Source organism: Dendronephthya gigantea, unplaced genomic scaffold (assembly GCF_004324835.1).
Source record: "Dendronephthya gigantea isolate DGI-Jeju-01 unplaced genomic scaffold, DenGig_1.0 000071F, whole genome shotgun sequence".
Classification (NCBI taxonomy): Eukaryota; Metazoa; Cnidaria; class Anthozoa; order Malacalcyonacea; family Nephtheidae; genus Dendronephthya; species Dendronephthya gigantea.
In genome coordinates, this window is record NW_021163081.1 from 445512 (window position 1) to 461286 (window position 15775).

A 15775-nucleotide genomic window follows, 5' to 3' on the forward strand; every position below is an offset into this window, starting at 1 on the left:
GAAGAAATGGCAAATCCAGGAATATTTCTTCGACAAAAAAGACCAGATGATGAACAAAGGCTAAGAAGTGTTTACTATAATGACATATGTAAATCTGAGTTAAGAAGATCTGATCGTTGAGCTGCTATAAGTGTTGAAAATGTATTTTTCAAAGCTAAGAAGTTACAAATGAAACTCTTGATTGGTCAGTCGCAAATTGCACTCCGAAAAAACAAAGTAGGTAACAGAACACTTACTGCTGGAGACCTAAAAACTACAGAAGGTTTACAAAGTTTAATAAACCATGATGATGGTTTCAGATTCTTGAAAATTCTTTGGGGTTCACCACCTTATTTTGAATGAACTAAAAAGGACTTGTTCGCCATGATTTGTCAGTTAGAACCAGCATCACTATTTTCCAGTTTCTCATCAGCAGAAACAAAATGGAATCATTTATTGAGAATTCTTGGTAAACTTATTGATCACAAGGATTATAGTGATGGCGAATAACACAAATTGAACAATATTACCTGGGAGGAAAGGTGTCGACTAATACAAAATGATATAGTAACCTGTGCAAGACATTTTGATTTTCAGTTTAACACTTTCTTAAAAGATGTCTTAATGAGTGAGCTTGCTCCATTAGGAAAAATTAAAGATTGGTTTTTTAGAGTTACCAACAGCGGGGATCACCTCATATTCATATGTTGATATGGCTTGAAAATGCACCAGTGTTTGTTGTTGATAAAGATGAAGATGTTGTTGCTTATATTGACAGCATAATAACCTGTAGCAAACCCAAAGATGATACAGAATAACTTGATCTTGTGAATAGACAGGCACACAGACATTCTCATAATTGCAGGAAAAAGTCTAAAAATATTTGTAAATTCAACTATCCACCACCACCATGAGATGTACTCAAGATTCTTTACCCACTCAATGAAGATACCTCTTTAAGTGTTGCTTAAGCCAGCAAAGAATTGTGTAAAAAGATTAGAATGAAACTAAATTATTTTAAGGAAGGTAAAGAAATTACTTTTGATGAATTACTACAAGAGTTAGGTGTTTCGGAACGGCAGTATATTCTTGCTATACGATCATCTTTGAATACTTCGACAAAGTCCAAATGAATTAAGAATGAACAATTACAATCCTGTTTGCCTTTGGGTATGGTGAGCAAACATGGACATTCAATATGTTTTAGATGTATATGCATGTGCAATGTATATTGTATCATATATTTCCAAAGGTCAAAAAGGAATGAGTGAATTACTTTGTAAAGTTTGTGCTGAAGCGAGATAAGGGAATACAAACATCAAACAGCAAGTTTGTGATATCAGCAACAAGTTTTTGAATTCTGTTGAAATATGTGCACAAGAAGTAGTGTATATCGTTCTGCAACTTCCAATGTGAAAATCTTCTTGTAGTGTAATTTTCATTAACACATCTCCTTCTGAAAGAGTAGAATTACTTAAACCATTGAGTGAAATAGAGAAAATGATGAATCAGAAGAAATTCCATCTGGTGGTCTTTTAAAAAGATATGTAAAACGACCTGATTGTTGCAAAATGTGACACTGGTGGATTGGACAGCATGGAAATAAAGGAAATAAAGAAAAGATCTGGGGCTAGAGTAATTCAAAGCGTCTGGTTCAATAAAGAGTCTCAACCTGAAAAACATTATCTCCTTTCTCCAGCAATATGGCAAGCCTAGTGAAAGTTTGTAGCATTACTCATAGTACAATTCAGCCATTCAATTAAATTAATATATGCTACATAAAACAGCTTGTTTGTGACCATGAATGGTTATTTAGACCCAGAATTGGTTTTTTAAGTGAATTCAAGTAGTTGACAATGAGCACAATTGAGCAATATAGTGTTGAGAAGCTGAAAGCACTTTGTCATTTGTGTAATTGATTTCAAGCAAATCAAAGTTACGTACTGTAATTTACAAATTTGACTTATGTATTAATTTGCACGAAATAGCTTGCATTTTATTTCTTCATGTCAGGCAAGAATGCTCATTGATTTTCGGTCATTGTATGAAATGTTGCTGGTTGGTTCATGTCCTTGCCTTGGCTTCACTAAAGTGTCATGGCGTACTGGTGGTTTCTACCTCATTCTACCTCATTCACCATACCGTTGTGTACTAATACCAGTCGCAAAACCAAGGAAACAGATAAGTTATCATAGTTTGCCAAATGAGCCTCTCGAAAACATTTGGCTGCAGAATGTGTGTTGCAATAACCCCAGTGAGTGTGTGAATACGTACGTCTGCAGTGCGACCTGAATCCGCTACCGAAGTGATTCATGTTTCAAGAAACGTAAAATGTTTAAAGACATCAGCAGTACCTACAATATTTGCTTTTCCAAAGAAGCACAACAAATTGAAAACAAGGACATCAAGTTTGCGACAAACATAAAATCAATCAAGAAAGGTTTGTTGATTACATAGCTTTTGTATACTGATAGTCCAATATGCTTCCACATTGTTTGTCTGTATCATATATTTGATGATATAAATGTAATACAAAAATATACAGTATATTTCTAATCAAAATACCGAAAATAGTTCTAAATTGTAGTATTTGTTCAATAGATTTATTTCTGAACTGGGTAAAATCTAGCGGAGTAAATTAATAGGGTAAATATTTGTTTACAAGATTCTATATTGTAGCCAGAAAATTATTAATTTTTGGTTAACATTATTGGTTCAATAAAGAGTCTCAACCTGAAAAACATTATCTCCTTTCTCCAGCAATATGGCAAGCCTAGTGAAAGTTTGTAGCATTACTCATAGTACAATTCAGCCATTCAATTAAATTAATATATGCTACATAAAACAGCTTGTTTGTGACCATGAATGGTTATTTAGACCCAGAATTGGTTTTTTAAGTGAATTCAAGTAGTTGACAATGAGCACAATTGAGCAATATAGTGTTGAGAAGCTGAAAGCACTTTGTCATTTGTGTAATTGATTTCAAGCAAATCAAAGTTACGTACTGTAATTTACAAATTTGACTTATGTATTAATTTGCACGAAATAGCTTGCATTTTATTTCTTCATGTCAGGCAAGAATGCTCATTGATTTTCGGTCATTGTATGAAATGTTGCTGGTTGGTTCATGTCCTTGCCTTGGCTTCACTAAAGTGTCATGGCGTACTGGTGGTTTCTACCTCATTCTACCTCATTCACCATACCGTTGTGTACTAATACCAGTCGCAAAACCAAGGAAACAGATAAGTTATCATAGTTTGCCAAATGAGCCTCTCGAAAACATTTGGCTGCAGAATGTGTGTTGCAATAACCCCAGTGAGTGTGTGAATACGTACGTCTGCAGTGCGACCTGAATCCGCTACCGAAGTGATTCATGTTTCAAGAAACGTAAAATGTTTAAAGACATCAGCAGTACCTACAATATTTGCTTTTCCAAAGAAGCACAACAAATTGAAAACAAGGACATCAAGTTTGCGACAAACATAAAATCAATCAAGAAAGGTTTGTTGATTACATAGCTTTTGTATACTGATAGTCCAATATGCTTCCACATTGTTTGTCTGTATCATATATTTGATGATATAAATGTAATACAAAAATATACAGTATATTTCTAATCAAAATACCGAAAATAGTTCTAAATTGTAGTATTTGTTCAATAGATTTATTTCTGAACTGGGTAAAATCTAGCGGAGTAAATTAATAGGGTAAATATTTGTTTACAAGATTCTATATTGTAGCCAGAAAATTATTAATTTTTGGTTAACATTATCAAGGTTGCAACAACACTGGAACAAGGTAACTTTGTTCTGGATGATCCTAGAGTAAATATCAATATAGACACTTCAAATGATAAGGTTGAACAAATTAACTACGCTTATACGTGTTAATAAGTGTTAATAACACCACATCAGATAAGCAGGTTCAGACATGCAATGAACATATTACCACAGAGCATACAGAGGTTTTGACTGACGTTAATTTTCCGTACCCCTAGCTTAGTCAGTGCACTCAAGAGAGGCCTTCTCCCCCCGGGAAAGCATGCATATGGCGGCGGCTTGAACACATGTATGGAATATAAACAGCCGAGACAGAACTATCTGGAAAAATCGTATTAATATTATTATTACGATGCTCAATTTTTTTCTCAAAACCAGATTTTGTTAGTTCTTATCCTTTAGAAGATTATAGAAGTGGGAGCGATCTGTTTAAATAAAGTGAAAATGTGGAATCAAACTTGATGAGGTAAACAAATTTTTGTATTAGAAAATTAATAACTCAGTTGTTACTAAGTTAACGCATCACAGAATAACCGTATTATAATTCAGCAACGATTTTTAAAATTGTTATTAATTGATCACTATATTACATTTCTTACAAATGTGCATTCGTATATTATTTAAAAGCTTGTATTATTTTATTGTATTGCAATAGTAAATTATATTAATTCAAATTGTCAAATTTAAAGATGGGTCACTTTAAAGTATTTTCTGTTCTTTTTGTTCCCATTTCGTCTTGATAATTCCCTGTTACCAAATTTAAGAATATAATGAATTCGCATTTTCACAAATAATTTTAACAAGTAATCTGAGGGAAATTCTGTGCATTCTTGCAAATGAAATTTTGGAAGGTTTGAAACAAGATGCTTTCCAATGCCATTAATTGTCATTATGTTTGGAATGTTTCAACAAGTTTTGCATCAATGGCTGTCACATACTTAACCAGATAATCAGCTGGAGCTGTAAGTTTACCAAATGGCAAGGTAAGTTTACTCACCTGTCTCTTCAAACGACTTAAAATATGTGAACAATTTGTCCGGACTGTCCAACTCGTTATTTATTAGAGCTTTATTGCAGGTCTCACATTGATGTTTTTGCAGGCATTTCTTTGCTAGGTAACCTGTAACATAGGTGATAGCATTTTTGTTGATCATGTTTTTCTCCTCCAATAGTTGTTGATAGTCCACTTCAGTTATGTTCAATGACTCTGTACTTTATTTTTCCTCAGGTATTTCAGGTGCATCAACAACAAAATTTTGGCAATGGGTTCCCACTGTGGCAAGTATAGAGTCAAAATCAGTACCACAATTTCCATTGGATGGTGATAAATAATTTTGGTAAAAAACCGTTCTGAATGATCTGAAAAGTGGTTCTCTAATGGATCTTGATTAAGACGTCTGGTGCATAAAGAGGTTACAGTCAAGTCTTGTAATGACTTCCACAGCAAAATTGTTCCATTCAAAGTTGCTTGGAGTGCATTGAGGCTCTTTGAAGTATTGGTGACTTCCTTGCCATTTGATGGATCTTTAACTTTCATTTTCTGAACAAAGTTGGACATTTCTTTCAGAAATGTGCTGTGGTTGGAATCCTGAATTATTGGTTTGTTCATGGATTTTGGACTTTCAAAAGAAGAACTGTTAAGGGAATTGAATATTTGATCAAAGGTGTCAATAAATTCTGCTGTTGCTGCTGCTCTTGGAGGCAGTTGGCCCGTACTAACTCCTGTGTACATGGCTGAAGACACTGTATGGCTCAAGACTTGTGTTGCCAACTTCACTTTCATTTTTTGGAAATTGTTTGGAGATAATGACTTTTAGTTAATTTTGGACAACAGCGTATGTCATTTTTTGAATAAATTTGATAGAGTTGTTGGATGTCCTTCCATGATGCAAATTTCCCATCATCAAAATAAAGTCATATTTCATAAGATTGTTTCTTACTGCCTTAATGATATGAGGAGCATCAAATAGAAACAGGATTTGTTTACCATTGTGGAGAAATGATGGATTTTCATAGCTAAGTTTGAGCTCTTTGAAAAGCTTTTGAAAGTTGGATCCAATATCACAAACCACAGCAAGCATGCTTAATCCAATGTTCTCAACTTTGTCGATTATTTGGAACAGTTTTTCTTTAACCTTTTCACTTGTGCAAGCTTCACTAACCAAGAAGTAAGCGAATGGTTGTTTCCAATTTTCACAGATGCCCTGAGCCATAAAAACTATTGCGGATGTTGCCAAACAGTTTGTTTTTTCTCCATCTCCATAATCCTCTAATCCTGTTAATACATCCTTATTAGTAGAATGCTCCAAATGGGATTTCAGTGATATTTCATCAAATGAAATAATGCATAACTTTTCCTTGTCATTCATATTTGTAACCCTGGAGGAAATGACATTGATGGCAGACTCTGTTAATCCTGGGCTGTTTGGTAATTTATTAAGCCGTTTTACAATTGTTGTTTTGGAAGGCAAGCAAAGGATGCTTTGATAACATTTTGTAAGCTCTGCCATTTAGGTGGTAAAGTGTGATTGCAAAGGCTTTTGTATCACTGTTATACCGATAGCCATGTTTGGATTGGGTGGAGAAAAGATGGACTTGTGTCTCAATCAGTTTGATGAGAGAAGCAGGCAGAAATGTTTCTAGTACTTTAATGGGATCTTGCATGGCTAGTTTACCCTTCTTTTTTGGATTTACTGTTACTTTTTTCTGCAAACGATTTATCTTTGCCTTTTGCCTTGAGATGGTCTTCCTTAATTTTTCTTTTGTGGGACTTTTAACTGGTGGCTGTACATATTGTTTTGGATTTTGGAAGTTCCAATGAGTATTTTCTACAAATTTGTTAAAAAAAAGTCTATTACCTCAATTACCAATCAGGTATAAATTTTTGTGCATAAGTTAGATATTGATTACCATTATTGGAAGGATGTTGGATGGCAGATGATGTCACATTTGTTTCTGATCCATGCCCTTGAAGAAAGTTTTTTTCATGTTTTGAGCAGGATGTTTTTTTTTAAATTAAGAATGGTTTTTTTTGCATAAATACATATTACCTGTATCTCCATTGATGGTAGATGTATATTGTGTTGCATTTGTCATCACTAAATGTATTCCTGATGTAGTTGCTTCTAAACATTTATGCCATTATTAATTAACCCATTTAGCCCTAGACTTTCCTATTGGCAAGTAAAATCGTCTGGCATATGTCCAAAAAAGTAGGGCGCATTGTTGGTTAAAGGGTTAAGCACTTTTTATATAAAAATTGTATATCACATGCTTAACAAATATATGTGCCTTTGCAATTACCTGCACTGGTTGAGTTTGTGTTACACATTTCTGTTGTAACTTTTCGTGCATGTTTAGCAGGTGGTTCAAAATCTAGATTGAATATAAATACATGTCAGAAACATCCATTTCCCATTTGTATGTTCTGATATTATACAGTTTCATATAAGAAATTATGACATTAATTTGTGAAATATTATTTTACCAGTTAAACCCTCACCTAACAGTCTTTGCTTGATAATTTCATGATGAGAAAATATAGTTGGGAGTGCTGATTCATGTAGTCTGTTTTTTTTTATAGTTTTTGAAGCAAGAATCCTCAAAATGTTTCGTGCAAAGCCTACAGTCTTTGTAAAGATAAATGGAATCTTTTTCCAACAAATCCTCTCTTCCACTGTTAAATGCCCACGATTTTGAACTGAAACAAAAGACCGTAGTATTGACCATTGTCACAGATATATAACGTGCGAAATTGTATCACAATCATTTCAAAGTCAGTTTATTTACTTGTTTGCAGCTAGCTTCTCTGTATTATTTCCATCGTTTTGGAGAGAAAAGATGTCTTAATTTGCTTTTTTTTACTTACTTTTTCAGTAAAATGGTGTATTTTTCAGTAAATTGAACAAATTCACTGCCTTATTGTAAATTATCAAAACTTAAATTATTAAATACGCAGCATGTCTACTTACCGCTCTTCGTTTTTCGGAAAACGAAGAAACAATGTATTTGGTTCTGCTAACTTGTTGTTATAGCAAGTTATAGCCGAACACCATGTCGTCCCGTGCCTGTAAATTTGGTTCTCCCTTTCTTTGTCCATTTTTTTGTATTTGTTTTTGTTTGAAACAAAATTTAAATGCCTTTTAAAATTCAGCCATTTAAAGTTAGCACCGCTAGCACCATCCAGACATGTCATATGGCACGCATGACCATATATGGCTATTTATAATGTTTGGGGGGGATAGGGCCTCTCTTTAGCGCACTGGCTAACAACATGGCCGCTAGGAACGCATAATTAATGCAAGGTCATGTGATATTACCATGTAAATGTGATATTACCATGTAAAGGACCAGTGGAACCCAAACTGAGAATATCCATGCAAGAGGAACTACTACAACACATGCTGATGATATAAATGAATCAATTCATGTAGAAGATCACAGTTATTCCTCAGGCCCCAAATAATCATTCAATAGATAAGAGAAGGCAAATTGTGGAACTTTGCCCAACATTATACACTTCTGTCTGTACCAGGGTGCATTCCATGTGATGTTCAAGTGTCGTAATTGTTTATTTACGTAGCGCACTTGTTGATATTTTAATCGCGTTTATATATTTTGTGATATGTCATAGCGACATTTTTTGCTTTGAATGTTGTATTGCTTTTTTGGAATAAATTTTAAGCTCTCAAGTAAAAAAGAAGGAAAAAGTTATGATTTTATTCGTCTGACATGGAGCAGGTAAAAGCTTTGAATTTTTTTAGCACATGCTTATCTTTAACAAAGTTTTAAGTCATAAATTTGCGGTTACAATGGCAAAAATTGTGAAATTTAGGCAATACCTATGTCTACACTATGCCATATTTGTAAAAAAAAAGTCAGTGGAAGTCACAGATGTAGCACATGTTCCAGAGATATACATTTAATATATGGAAAGCCTTTTGGTAGCGAAGGTTTTATTTAAAAAAGTCGTTTGCTTTTCATGCAAAAAAGGTAGCTTAATTTTTCAAAACATTTTTTGCTGTTTTAATTTTTACGTTATATTGACAAAAAAATGTTTGATCAAAGTTGATTTCAGCAACGATTTGGGGTTAAAACTTTCAAGAAACGATGGGAGACAAACGAAGGATAAACCATCTTCAAAGAGACGACTAACTTTAGATTGGGGAAAAAGCAGTACATCTTCTGGGAACTTAGAAGAGTCTAGTAAAAAACCCAGGCGCAAGATGAATACTGGAGAAATCAATGAAAGGTATGTTTGCTTACAATGCCTAGAGCTCAGTCTTGAAGGAAAGCACGAAAAAAGGTTCGCCAGCATTTGTCGATTACACAACTCCAGTGTCCAAAGGCACAAGGGAAGGTGGCACAAGTTATTAGAAAGAAAAGCTTGGACTTTTGTACCAGCATCATCTCCAGCAGCTTCTAGAATTAGTAATAAATACAAGAGCAATGGAAAACACCCGAAGTCAAACCACTACCAACTCAACAGCATATGGTATCTGAAATCCCTTCTCATCAAACTACTCAGCTAGATTTAAAAGCTTCAGATACGAGCAACGTCAGCGAAGGAGCATTGTTGAAGCAGTGTTTAGACTCTATTTCCACTTTAAGCATAAAAGTCAATACCATCTCTACTCAGACTGCAACGCTTAAACATTTGGCTTATGAAAACTTTGGCAATGTGCACCTTGTTATAAGCTTCATTTAGCTGCTAAACCTACCCTTCGATTTTTGACACCGTTCAAAGCTAATGAGTTGCTAAATCCGAAAGGCAATGGAACACTTTCCACGGGAATCTTTTTTGACATCAAACCACATTGTGTCCTGACATTCTTTTCATCTCGATGTGCACACCAGTATGATGTGTCGAAGGTTGTTGATAGGGTAAATTCCGAAGAGGGACGCTGCCCATTTTTGGCAGATTAAAATGCACTGTGTATCAAATTAGTTAGTTTTTCATTTCATATTCATTGGCATTTGTTATGATAGTTAAATAACAATTATCAAGTGACTTGCTTTCTTTGATATCATGATTTCAAAGTAATAAACCGGCCCACTACCTGATGATTACCTACATCATGACTACATTCCACGATTCTGTTTATTATCAGCTGGCGGTAGACTTCACATGTGTTGACGTAAAAAATATAGTCTTTTAAAACCTCCGGCGTGGCGTTAACATGGAATGCACCCTGGTGTCTCTAATGTGCAATTGCTTGAAAGTGGTGTTGTAGAAAATGAGGTAGCTATGGAATCAACAAACCAAACAGATAATGATAGTGGTCTGAGTGATAGCAGCTCTTTATATTGTCCTTCAGCTTCTGTTGAGTCTGAAATGGATGACAAATGTTTCAGTGATACTGCATATTGCATAGAAAAAGTGTGTGAAAGTCAGCTAAATAAACTATTTAAAACTTGTCAACATTGTGGTGGCCCAATTCACACAACAACAAAAAAAGATCATGGAAGTATGGTCACAATTACAACAAACTGCATTAATGGACATACTGTATCCTGGAAATTGTGACCTGAAATTAATGGCACTGCAGCAAGGAACCTACTAATTCCAGCAGCTATCCTATTTAGTGGCAACACATACAAACACACCTCAGACTCACCATATTATTCCCAGTTGTGGAACGCACATGAAAGAGAACCTGCAGTATAAGATGTATGTGGTGATGGGCGATGGAGTAGTCCTGGGCATTTAGTTAAATATGGCACTTATACCTTCATGGATGAGAGCACAAACTTGATAATTGAGTTCAGCATTGTACAAGTGACAGAAGTTACTTCATCTAATTCAATGGAATAAGAAGGTCATAGAAGAATGTTGTATTTGAAAGACCACTCTGGGTAATTATTACTAGCAGTTTTGCCCTAAATTCTTATTTATAAATATTCGTTCTAAACTTTCCTTAAACTTGTCCACCAAGTGTCAAAAGTCCATTTGTATATGTTGGCCACTTTCACAATAAATATAACTTTTAGCAGTAAAGATGAATCTTAAATGATTTGATACAAAATAGTTTAGTTTTTCATTTTATCCCACGCAGGTATTGGATTATTTTACATTTATGCAAGGACTGTACGCCTGCAGCCTTCACTTGGTAAAAACACCAAGATGTGCCACTTTTTTAGGTGAACTTGCCTTCAAATAAAGCTTCTTGAGTCTTGACTCATTCAATGTGTGTGTATATTAATTACATCCATAAAGTAAATAACATAATGCTTTACTTGTAAATATGCAAGAGGGTGATTACTATTTGAGGAAGTGCCCTTTTTCGTCATTACTTTCCAGACTCTAAACTTTTTGTTGCCCTTGAATTTTTTTGTAAAGTAGATGTTGCAATTGTACCCATATCATTGTTTTTCTCTACCATACTAATTAGAATAGAAAATTCAAGGGATTTGGACACAATTGACAATATTACAAAAGAAAGTTTAGATGCAAGCAGAAAAAGAGAGCTGGAAGAAAAGCACAATGGTCAGACAGTCTTCTCAATGATCTTATTAATATTGTTGTCACCAATGAGTATTATAAAACAAGGTTAATTTTCATCAATGTAAAGATTAAAAAAAATTCTGAGAAATGTACAAAAATTTTGAAAGAGCTAAAGGCACATGCAAGTATGAGAGAGAAGATGTACCATTTACAATAGTTCAATTACGTACAAAGTTTAAAGAATGCAGTTGGCGAATGTAAAAGTGTTGCACTTAGTGTTGAAACGGCTACTGGGATAAAAAGATTACAAGATCAAAAAGGTTATGGTGCATGGTTTACCCAATTGTTTGCACTAGTATAAACATTGCTTTTGCCCGTGAAGAAGCAGAGAGATCAAGGCAACACAAGGTGAGTGGATCAATGGTTAAATCAAGTTTGGTGGGTAGAGTATCTCCTTGATCTAAAGATACATTGTGAAGGACCATGCATGCGAGGTAGCCATTTTGACTTTGTAATGATTGTTTTCAGATTTAAGCAGGTATCTCCAACTGCCCCTTCAGCTGCCCAAAGGTTCCTTCAACCACCATACTTGCATGACTTAGTTGGTAGATAAAATACCTCTTCCTTTGTTAATACTGCGTTAGAATACGGTTTCATTAGCTACGTCTCCATGGGAAATACTGAGTCACCAAGTAATATTGGTGGCACGAAAACACCTTGCTCAAATTGACTGAAATTCGGTAAAAGCTTTCCTTCTTTCATGTCTGACCAGAGAGAGGTTGATTTCAGGATTACTGCAACATGGAAATTACCCGGAAAGCCACAACTTCCCCACACAAATCTGTACTTGGCATCTTCAACAGCCATTAGAACAACTGAGTAAAGGTTTTTGAGATTATGGTATTCCTTCATAAATTGCCATAATTCTTCCATATCTAAAATTTTATTCCTGAAATCCTTTTCTGATTTCAGCAGATGAGAAGTGACACATTCTTCTGCAAGAAGTTACAACTGCTTTGGTTACTTAACCAACAATTGTGGAAACTGTAGATCGTCCAAGGCCAACCATCTCCGATAGAGGGTAAAAGTAGTCTCCTCTTCCAAGATGGTAGAGACATAATCTTTAGCGACATTAAGGAGAAACAGGATCTTCACAGACTGTTTAACTTATGGAAAATACGTGAAAGAATGTAACTAAATGTGGTTCTGGATACACGTAAAGTTTTCCAAAAGTGTTCATCAGAATTCCAAACCAAGCTCCACCAACCTTTGTTTCTTAATGAGCAATTCTGCATGAGCAATATCAAAAACTGGATTTTTTGGACTATAAAGCTATAGCAGCTACTAAGTCTGCCTCTAGTACTATTCCTCTATGCGAGAAAGCCAATATCATACCCGTATTCAATAGTTTTTGACATCCGTTGCATTCTTTTGCAATTTTTTTCAATAAACATTCATTTTTTGTTTTTCTCGCGTTTTTCTGGTTTTAAAATTTTGTTGTGAATACTTCATGTAACATGAGAATGTGAATTTTGTGTGGCACGTTAAATTTGACGTTTGACCCAGTCGATCTAACGTTGAACTTTTGTATTAGGTTCGGTGCATGAGAAGTACAACATTTGACCTAGGCCTAATAATTATTGCAATACTTAATGTTTCCTAACAAGCTGATGAGCCCTGAGATAGGGCGAAGAAACAGCCATTATACAGCACATATTGTTATATGCAGTATTTTATTGTATCTAGTTTTCACAACTTTTTATTACTTTACTGCAATACTTAATGTTTCCACAACTTTTTATTACTTACTTTATTTGTTTTTTAATGTTTAAACAAAATTATCTTCTAGCTTTCTTTTGCAGAAGTTGCACAGCATGTAATGAAGAAAACAATATATTGTTGGTTGAATGTCAATCATATTTAGGACGTTGAAGTATTAACATTACTGTAAAAGTATTGACTTACCACTTTCCTTTAGGTACGCTTTAATTTTAGTTATGGTTGAAAAAGACATATACATATATATAGGCATACACATATAAATATGGTAATTAATTTTCTCGTACTTGCAAACTACACATGACAAATAGTATATTGTTTACCTCTTGCAGGAATTTCATTTGTTTGCTCGCAGGTGTTTTGATTGTCAGTGACCATCGGGGTAGAACAGAAATTTCGTGTGGGAAAGTTCTCATGTCTGTTGTATTGTCGTCATCTAAGTCTTAGGTTTCATAATATCTCTGACAAGATAATGGCTTCATTATCCATATTACTGGAAATCAGAGGGTTTTTTAAAACCAGATATCCTTTGACCAACATAATAAATGCCAAGTTTAACACTCTTTTGATGAGAAGCAGACAGGTAATGCATGATGACTATAATTCAGTAGACTTCATAAAAGTATTTATGTAGTTTGCTATATATCATATAATAACTGAAACTCCATGGAATCTGTTTCATTTCGCTGCAGGTATATCACACACTCACATACAGACAGCGATTACCTCATTCTATCTGATGATGGACAACTATATAAAGATAATATAATTACTATAACTGCAAAGTTATCTCAGACTAATGATTTATGAGTAATGGAAGTATGTTTAGGAAACATTGGGGGAGTTAAGTAAGAAATTTGATGAAGTCATTGTGGAAAATGGGGTGCTCCGAATATAACTCTCCAAAATGATACTTCTCTAAAGATAACTATCCATTTCATAACTCTCCATTTAGCCAGTCACATCTGCATGCATTTTTTGTAATAGATTACCCGGCAGTAGTAATGGATATACACAAAACAGTGCACCTAAGAAGGTGTATGATTACAAAATATAGAAATTAAGAAAATGTATTGTAAAAGAAAGATGCAACTATAGCATATGGAACTATATGTTAAGGTAAATGCATCATCATAAAATGAAATAGAATATCTAAAAGATATTGTATATAATGGACTAATGGCATTTGAAGCAATGACTGAGAGAAATCTGGACAGTGTTAGTGGAATATGCGGAGTATGCCCTGAAGTATGTCTAGGAGATGGAAATGATAAAAACTTGATGGAACAATTCACCGGTTTGTTAATACTGTTTTAGGAATAGTGTTGAAACTTGATAATATATGCAATAATATACTTGTTCATGACTTAAATCAGTAGCTAGTGCATTCAAATAGACATATGAACTTGTCAAATTTATAGATAAGATCTATCAAAGAAAACAAGCAACACAGCAGCATGATTTTGTTAGAGGAACTATTGGCCAGAATAAAACAAAAAGCAATAGAAAGGGCTGTTTACACCAGAAGTTAAAATGCATTGAAGATGAAGATTGAAGAATGGCTGCCAATAATGCCTGATGCCAGGCGAAATGAGAACGATATAAACTCTGAACACAAAAAACAGAGTGCCTTTTTTTAAAATCTTGACAGTATGATGTTTCATTTCATTATAATTGTGTAATAATATATTATATGTAGATCATGGTTTACTGTAGGATGGCGAGGTTTTAAGTATCGAGCCAGAGGTATATAAATTACCTTTTCTTCTGATGTGACAAGATGTATGTTATCTTCAACTCCTGGTTTTACTTCATGACACAACTTTTTAAAACTTCCTGGGAAAACTGGTGGATTTTATCACATTGTTTGTCACCATGGAGTAAGTATTATGACCAAAGATTTATTAAAATTAACTAATGGGCTAAATCCATTTTTCAGCAGGATAGATCTTATACATGCATGATGAAGTCAAAGTTTCTGTATTATCACATAAACCAGAATTTCCTGTGAGTATACAAGAAATTATAGCTTTCGATATCTCCAAGCTATAGTGGAACACAAGAATACTGGCAGCTAGCCAGAAATATTTTTGAAATTTAATGTGAAATTTATCTGATTCTGCAGCTGTCCAGTGCAAAGTAGCCTTGCATGGAAAAGTAAAAATGTGAAATAGCGAAGATAGGTAAAGGCATATTATCAAGTATTAAATTTCACATGACTAGAAAATGAAATATCCACTTCATCATCAAAATGCCAGCTAGATGTGTCCTATATGGTTGTTCCAACACACCAGATGCTTAAAATCAAATGTATGATGGAGATTTGCGCCCAGAGGCAGTAAGGAGACGAAAGAAATGGATAGACTTCGTTAAATTCAAGTGCACTGGATGGGAGCCATCATGTGAAAGCCATGTTTGTGCCAAATATTTTAAGCCTGATGACTTTTTGGGAAATCGACTGGTTTAGAACAACGTACATTTCCTTGACTGAAGAGAGACAAAATTGGAATTAGCCTGTATCCAATGATACAAATCCAACGATACAAATTGCAGTCGAAAGACACATGGCCTTTTCTGCAAGATCCGCAAGGGCAATTTGATGCAAGGTGAGAATACTACAGTTACTCATGTTTTAGACTTATTTATCGAGAAATTATGTGGGTAATTCATTAGAGTTTGACATTCTAAATGCCCTCTTAGATTATGAAAGAAAGTGCATCCTATAGTGAGGAATTTTTCAAATCGGCAGATCGGAATTTTTATTATTTCGGCCTATTTTAGGGTTCATCACAAT

General features: G+C 34.4%; 1 pseudogene; it reads right to left on the minus strand.

The window, feature by feature from the left end:
• Window positions 1–11537: 11537 nt before the first annotated feature.
• On the minus strand, window positions 11538–12135 carry LOC114531402 (annotated as a pseudogene).
• Window positions 12136–15775: the final 3640 nt, after the last annotated feature.